This window comes from Quercus lobata, chromosome 5 (genome assembly GCF_001633185.2).
Source record: "Quercus lobata isolate SW786 chromosome 5, ValleyOak3.0 Primary Assembly, whole genome shotgun sequence".
NCBI classification, from domain to species: Eukaryota; Viridiplantae; Streptophyta; class Magnoliopsida; order Fagales; family Fagaceae; genus Quercus; species Quercus lobata.
Window position 1 is genome coordinate 31,483,180 of NC_044908.1, and position 9,045 is coordinate 31,492,224.

The 9,045-nt window shown below is 35.6% G+C and overlaps 1 pseudogene; it reads left to right on the forward strand.

The window, feature by feature from the left end:
* The first annotated feature begins 127 nt into the window (after window positions 1-127).
* LOC115991610 lies at window positions 128-6,163 on the forward strand (annotated as a pseudogene).
* The last annotated feature ends 2,882 nt before the right edge of the window (window positions 6,164-9,045 follow it).

Here is a 9,045-nt window from a genome sequence, read left to right on the forward strand (position 1 = left end):
GAAAACTTATTTGGCTAATAATCTCTAGGTCACTTGATGATAGGCGTCATTGGCCAATGATTATACTACATCTGTAAACCGTGTGATGTGGAGTTCTAATGGTGCCCTTTCTGGTATGTTACTTTGGGGGGATTTATTTATTTTTTAATTACCATTTGTCCTGAAAGTTTAAACTATTAGGAAAGTGTGAATTTAATCATTTGACCATTGTTCTAATGCTGTCCATCATGGGTGAGTCCAAACTTTCCGTTAATAAGTAGGGCCTAAAGTATGGGATTGATATTCTTGAGAAACAATTTGCATCTCTGATGATCTTTCCTGCATTCCATTTCAGGCGTTGCATATTCAAAACATAATGTGCTGAGATATTACTATCATGGTGGTGATGATTTGCGGAACCACCTGGAGGTTTGTTTATATATATGTAGTGTTAATTCAGACACACGCACATCTTTGTGTCTTTGTGTGCTTGTGTGTGTGCGGACACTCTTATAGTTTTTAGTGATTCTTAAAGTTTAATGCTAAGTGCTAACTGGATTTTTTTAGCCCCTTTTGTTTATAATTGTGTATCTTCCATGATTTTTTTTATTTATTTTTAGTTTTTATAGATTGACACTCAAGCAGTAAGGTTAATGATCTTGCCTTTCCACATTGAAACAGACAACTTTGCATCATAACTTGTGGAGAGGACAAAACTGTTAAGGTTTACTTTTCTTGGCATATTCTTTCTGTCTAATAACGATATTGGACTGCTTTTGTGAAAAAACATTTTTGTGCAGGTGTGGACTATGGAATGCTGTCACTGGTAATAAGCTGTACACTTTTGAAGGGCATAAAGCACCAGTTTACTCTGTGTGCCCTGATAATAAGGAGAAAATCCAGGTATTCAGTTGTTTTATTTGCACTTTTGTAGTTGACAGTTTTTCTTTAACATTTCATGAGAGACATCAAAGGCTTGTTTCTCATGCCTCAGCCAGAGCTTTAGGCTCAAGATATTATTCAGTGCATTTATTTTACACTTTGGCTATGCTTGCAGGGGGCTCATGCATTAATCAGAACAAGCTTTATCAAAAAGTGTTAAGAGGTGATAGATTTCTTCATTGCTTTTGTTTTGTCAAATAAAGCTTTCTTCTTTCCATCTGAACTACCACCCTTTCTTTCATTAATAACCCATATGGTCAATATATATTGCAATTTTTTTGGTGCTAAAAATGGCACCATTCATTTCTACTTTCTTCCTTACCAATCTAAATTGTGTTTTTAAAAAAATGGAAAATGTAAAAGCTTAATTGTCATATCCTAAGGATAGGTTTGCCACTGTGGATTTGGTTTATTATTATAGAGCGTGATAGTGGCTGTGAAACGGGATTCATGGTCTGGGCTATCATTTTTAGTCATGTAATCTGGTAAACTCCATGATTTCTGTGGGAACAGCTCTTGCAATCTTGACTTGTACATCTCCCTTTCCTTCCATCAACAGCACACATGACTTTATGCTGCTGCTCAAAAATCAGAAAATGGGTTTCAAAAACTTTCCTTGTTGCATGGGGAAAGAACCAAACAGTGAAAAAGAAATAAAGAAACTTTTATTACACGGCTTTTTTAGCCATTTTAAAAATATGCCTACAACTTGGTGAATGAGGATATTTCGAGAATGGGATGCAATGGGATTTTAATCCCAGTTTTGTGGGTAGATGGGAATGCTTATAGGGATATCTACTCCATTCTACTGATTCACAAATGCAAGGAAAATGATTGAAGAAAATTGTGTTTTTTCTTTCCTTTGATAGAAGAAATTATCTTCTTTTTTTCATTATTCTTTTTTAAATATAAATAAAATAAGCTAAAATATTGAAGGTTCTCTTGCTTCCAACAGTTCATCTATCCAGCAGATATTGATTAGAAAATTAAGGCTTGGTTAGATGATCGCTTAAATCAACTACTTAACTGTCGCACATGGGGCCAATGTTGCAAGACAATGGCCTTCAGTGCTGGCGGGAAAAGGTAGTAATGATGTTTTACTACTGTTCTAACTGTTTATTTCTATCAAAATTTCACTACGATTGGGCGATCACTCATGTTTCTTTTATTGTGTGCATTAAAGGCTGTTCATATGTGAGACTAATAAAGAAGGACGATCATACCTTTTGGAATTGGATGAACATCAGGTGGCTATCAAGCATGTATATCATGGTCTTTGGAAGAGGTCCGTGGGGGTTGTGCCGTTTGATACAATGAAGATCCAGTTCCTGGCTATCGGTGATGCATTCAAAATAAAATTTTGGGACATGGACAATAGTTACCTCTTGACAACTACTGCTGCAGAGGGTGGATTACCAGTAATGCCCAGGGAAGCCCTTTTCTAGATGTGCTTGGCAGTATTTTGAAGCTCTTATAATTTAACAGTCTTTACCCTGAATATCTTTTAGGCTGCTCCTTGCATTCGATTTAACAAGGAAGGGATTGCTGTATCAACAAGTGAGAATGGAATCAAAATACTTGCAAATGCTGATGGTGTATGGCTTCTACGTTGTATTGAAAATCAAGCTGTTGGTACCTCCAGAGTGGCTCCTGCAACTATTGAAAAGGTACTACTTTCTTTTAACTTTTATAGGAACTTCAAATGTGTACATGCTTCTTAATTACATTGTTTATTTTTAGGGACCGATAATTAGCACCTTTGGTGCTTCTTGTTCAATTGCTGGAACAAGCACTTGATATTAGTTGAAAGTCCACAGAAACCTAAAGCTTTTGATTTTCTGAAGAATATTCTTATCAAAATTTCAGAAGAATATTTCAGGAGCTAAAATTCTTATTGACGTCAACGCATATGTTCAGTTGACATTTCTGAATCTAGAGGAAAAGATGACTATTTTTGAAGTTCTCACTTAGGCCTAAAGCATGTCTGTTGTGTACATGTTTTTTCTTGTGCCTATCATTCATTTTTTTGGTAGTCTGAGATATTGTCGTCTATGCGTATGCTTAGTACAGATTTCTCAATCATATTTTAGTCTCTTTTATTAGTCGAAGTCCACAAACACACTAAAGCTTTTGATTTCCTGAAGAATATTCATCAAAATTTCAGAAGAATATTTTGGGAGCTAAAATTCTTATTGAGGTTTGCATATGGTCAATTGACATTTCTGAATCTAGCGGAAAAGATGACTTCTGTGGAAGTTCTCGCTTAGGTCTAAAGCATGTCTGTTGTGTTTTTTTTTTTTTTTTTTTTTGTGTGCCTATCATACATTTTTTTTTGTAGTCTGAGATACTGACGTCTATGCATATGCTTAGTACAGATTTCTTGATCATATTTTAGTCTCTTTTATGTATAATTGCAGCCGCAGGCGCAGTCTGTGTTGAATTATTAAAAATAAATAATAAAAAAAGAATTCACACCCTTCACTTAATCACTCCTTCCCTCAAATTTTCATTTAGAAGAAACATAGCTTGGAATTAGAAGCAGCCAATTGAATGGAAAGGATAGAGAAGCAGAGAATTGAAAGAGCAGAGAGAGTGGAAAGGAGAGAGAGGTAGAGAAATTACACTGACAAGGACGACATTGACATTGACATTATCAGAAATCTACCAGACTGTCTCCTTTGCCACATCCTCTCCTTTCTCCCAATCCGGGACGCCATTTTCACAAGCATTTTGTTAACCAGTCAGAGGCCTCTGTGGATTGTTCAATTTATAACCAGATATAACAGATATGTGAATAATAACATATTGCATTTTTATTTTCAGCATTTGAGTTTTCTTTTTCAACAATAGGACATTTAGTAAGGCTCTTTTACAATCATAAAACAGGGCAGAAAAGGGTTATATTCTTGTGAAACAATTTGCATCTCTGATGAACTTTCCTGCTTTCCATTTGGGTGTTGCATATTTGAAACATATAGTGCAGATATGTTCCTATCATGGTGGTAATGATTTGTGCAACCACCTGGAGGTTTGTTTATACATGTGTGTGTGTGTGTGTGTATGTGTGTGTACTCATATAGTTTTCAGTCATTATAAAAATATGATGCTAACTGGTTCTTTTAGCTCCTTTTGTTAATAATTGTGCTTCTGCCATGAAATCTTCTTCTGATTGACGCTCATGTCGGTATGGTTAGTGATCTTGCCTTTTTACATCCCAGCAGACAACTATGCATCATAACTTCTGGAGAGGACAAGACCATTAAGGTTTTTTTACTTGGCATATTCTCAGTATAATAATGAGGCTGGACTGCATTGTGAAAGACTGAAAGTTCATTTCTGTGCAGGGGTGGGATGCTGTCACTGGTAATAAGCTGTGCATGTTTGTAGGGCATGAAGTACTTGTTTACTCCGTGTTCCCTCATCATAAGGAAAACATTCAGGTATTCCGTTGTTTTATTTGCACGTTTTCTAGTTGACAGTTTTCTTTAACTTTTCTTGAGAGACATTCAAGGTTTGTAACTCATGCCTCAGCCAGAGTTTTAGGCTATTTTATTGTTAAGCTTAGCAGCTTTACCTAAATATTTTGGTGCACTTATTATACACTAAGGCTATGCTTGCATAGGGGGCTCATGCATTAATCAGGATACGGTTTTGCAAAAAGAGTTTGAGGCGAAAGATTTCTTTCTTCCCTTTGTTCATTGCTTTTGTTTTGTCAAATTAACATTTGAGCTTTCTTCTTTCCATCTGAAGTATTATGGTGTATATATATATATATATATATTGCTATTTTCTTGGAACAAAAAATGGCATTATTCTTTTCCACTTTTTTCCTTGCAACTCTAAATTGCTTTTGGAAAAAAATGGGAAATGTGAATCTTAATTGTCACACCCTAATAATCCGTAGGGTTGCCACTTGCTTACACCCCCTCCCCCCCCCCCAACCCTTCCGGCTTCTCCTGCTGTGCTGATTTGGTTTAGATCATTGAATGTTTTCTTGCTTCCTACAGTTCATATTTTCAGCAGATATCAATGGGAAAATTAAGGCTTGGTTATATGATAATTTGGGTTCAAGAATCGACTGTGATGCTCCAGGCCAATCTTGCATGACAATGGCTTACAGTTCTGACAGGACAAGGTAGTAAGGATGTTTTATTACATTACTTATCCAACTATTTATTTCCTTAAATTTTTCACTGTAATTGGGCAATTGCTCAAGCTTTATATCATATTTCTTTTATTGTGGGCATTATAGGCTATTCTCATGTGGGACTAGTGAAGAAGGGGAATCACACTTTGCTGAATAGAATGAAAGTGAGGGGGCTATCAAGCGTGTATATAATGGTCTTTGGAAGGGGTCTGTGGGGCTTGTGCAATTTGATACAATGAAGAACCCGTTCCTAGCTACCGGTGATCAGTTTCAAATAAAATTTTGGGACATGGACGATGTTAACATCTTTACAACTACTGCTTTAGAGGGTGGATTACCGGTAATGCCCATGGAAGCCCTTTTCTTGATGTGCTTGGAAGTATTTTGAAGCCCTTCTTATAATCAAACAAGCTTTTCCATGAATATCTTTTAGTCTTCTCCTTGCATTTGATTTAACAAGGAAGGGATACTGCTCGCAGTATCAACAAGAGAGAATGGAATCAAAATACTTGCAAATGCTGATGGTCTACTTTTGCGTTCTATTGAAAATTATGCAGTTGATACCTCCAGATGATAGAAGACTTGTAGTTCATGGGGCTTTTATTGAAAGGTATGTTTGTTTGTAAGTTCATGAGGTTGAGGACTCATTTTCAAGCTCTTATTAGTTAGGAAATTCTAGAAGTCAAGGACTTTATTATGCAATAGGGATTTTTATTATGTTGTGTTAATTATTTTCATGTAATTTGAGAGGATGTGTCTGTTAAATTCATTAAGTTGAGTACTTAAATTCAGGTTCTTTAACCAGGTGGGGCATTTTAGGTTTTGTTGCATCAGTTTGTCCTCATTAAGGCTTCATTTGCAAGTGATTGGCCGGGTGTGAGCAACGCAATATTTGAGCAACGACTTAAACACTACAATGCCTTAATTTCTGGGTGTCAGGATTCTGTGTATTAAATTAAGTCTCTGCTAAAGCGAACTTAAATGTTTCATGCCTTGTTGACTATTCTATGGGCAACAGAAAACAAATTGCAAGAATACTTGCAATGGATAGGGCATTCGCATGGAAATTGATAACGATGGAAGACAAAAAAAAAAGGATAAAATTTTGAGAGAGTTGATGGAGGATGACATCGGTAAGAAATTGAAGAAAAAGGTTATGGATTGGAAAAAAAACAAAAATTTGGTTGAAGAGTCCACTGGTCCGCGTGGTTTCATCCCTCAACTTTTTATTATCAAAAGGCAGTATATTTTAGGCAAAGAAACTTGATGTGGGTTGTTACTATTGCTCCGTGACTCCACCATATAGAAAGATCATCAAACAGGGTATATCTTATCTATGTGTGACTTGACAACTTATCAAAATGAAATTTAACAGGAATAGATGATAAAATAAATTTGAGGCACATTCTTTTATTTGTTTACAGAAATTCTCATGATTTTGGGTTCTCATAAAGGATTAATGAAAAAAAGAAGGGAAAAAATGGTGAAGTTGAAATCATTGTCAAGAATTTTCAATGACTGAAACTTCTAAGTATCAGGATGAAGATCAATACTAATAAGGAAAAAGAACAAATAATGATTGTGTTAGTGAAAGAATCCACATAATTTACTAGCTAACTAACCTCTTGCTACTTGGACAGGAAAAAGAAATTCTCTAAAGCAGCTGATGTCTCCAAACATGGCACACAAGTTACATTTGACTAGTGTTTTGTAATGTGAAAAGTTGTGGTTGCAAAGCCGCTTTGCACCAAATTTTCAAAACTTGCTAGGTCCCAAGCTATTGTTGTCACAAAATTTCACTCGACCAGTATGTAGGAGTTTTCTACTAAGCACTCGATTCCCTGAATAGCTTTTGGTCAATGGTCTTGAAACATAACTTGTGTCTGACTCTTTAGAACCCCCGTATCAGAAACAATATCAGCCAACTCGGCTTCTTTGGTTCCCGATAGATTGCAGCCACTTCTATAAGGTATAATGATTGCCTCTCAAATCGCCAAACCCACTTCTATAAGGTATAAAGATTGCCTCTCAAATCGCCAAACCGGCCAAACATCACTGCTTTTGGAGTGCCTTAAAATAATCTTCCATCTTACACGGTGTGCAAAACACTGTGATCTCAATTTAGTTCTCTTCGCAAGGTCCCTTACAAGTTTTCTTGCTCAACTTCCCCAATATAAGTGAGACATAGTTAAAAAGTTCAATGTGGACTAACACTTCATATGCATTCAATGCAGAAATCATTTCAAGCTCTGTGTCCCTTTGATGTAGGAACCATTTTAACATGATTTATGCTCCACAGCTTAGTAATGCCACTTAAAGAGCTGGTAGCCAAGAGCAGTTTTCCATGTCTTGAGAATGAGCAACCAAAGAGTGGCCAGTGATCCCCAATAAAAATCCCTTATTCCTGCTTCAGACCCCAATCCAACTCTGCATCTGCATCCATATCTTCATTTAGATCATTCCTTTTCCTCTGCGCAAGTGTAATACACGAAGCTGCCTGCGGAAGAGAGTACTTTGCAATATCAACTCTAGCATTCTTGAGAGCCAAAGTGCCTTGTGTTTAAAAGGGATAATAAATAGTTTCTTCCTCAACATTTGCTTTTGTAGCAAAAGCCACATCCTCTTCCTCCTCCTCATGAGGAGATTCAACAATAACTGCCCTTCAGCATCCAGTTTCCCATAATCGTCAACAACCTCTCATGCCTTTCCATCTCCTTTTCTCCAAAAAGGATGATTGGTTCACCAAGCTTGTGAAGAAGACGAGTCTGGACAGCCATGTCATAAGTAATAGTAGGCACACCTAGAGCTTTAACACACAGCTTCATTATAAAGCTCTCTGCATGAGGAACAGTTAACATAAAGATAGCTAACCCAGGAGTAGTACTATGTTGGGCTTGAGAAAGATGTTGCATAGAAAATTCCACTATGAAATTGGAGAATACAAATAGAGTAGTACTAAGAAATTGGTACAGGAGGCATTCTCAAATCCATTTTCATTACATCAGATCTAAAGCAGTATCAAACCTGTTCACATTACTAACACAATAATGTCTCTAGCAATTGAGTTTTTGCCTTATTGAGAATGCATTGAATCGGACGAATGGTACGTACACCTTGAGTTTTTGCCTTATTGAGTTGTACTGACTAAAGATTATAGCTATTCCTAACAATGAACTTGACCACAATTTTGGTATTTTTCTAGCCTTGAATTGAAAAGTAGGTATATATTACACAAATTAAAAACCAAAAAAAAAAAATTTGTTATCAATTCAATTTTGTTTAGGAGCTCATAACTATTTTTTGAGGAAAAATGAGAGTTTTTATATTCATTAGTTATTGGGGATGGACATTCATTATCCACACAGAATTTATTGTCAATTAGACTTAGCTTCTTATGTGAACCTAAAAATTACAAGATTTATGAGTTAAAATAAACTGACAACTATGAAAAAGTAAAGAAGCCCAGCATTACATAAAAAACAAATAGTATGAATATACCTAAGGAAATTTCTTCTTACTAATTAATTGGATAAGGATTTTTTTCCTTAGACATAAATATTGTTTATTAATGCTACTCCTTGTACTTTTGTGAAATTGTTCATATTATTAAAAAAAAAATGAAATTATTGTTAGCAATAAAAAAAAAGGGGTGTAAAAGGGCACGATAGAAAATTCATGGAAAATGAAAAGCTCTTAAATATGGGACCTCTAGGTACAAATGAATATATTATTGAACAGTTCCACATAAGAAAGGGACAAGATCAAAATCATATTAATGTTTTGCGATTATCACTAGTTTTTCACACTTCGAAAAAGGAATAGTCAATTGAAGAACCCTCTTAAAATGAAAAGGATTATCAGCTTGTTGGATAAGACAGAAAGCCTACGATTCAAATTCCATCTAAAAGAAAGAAAAATAAACAAAGACTCCCAATAGGCTTAGAAGCTCGGATTTAGCCTTAGGTCAATGTAATAGT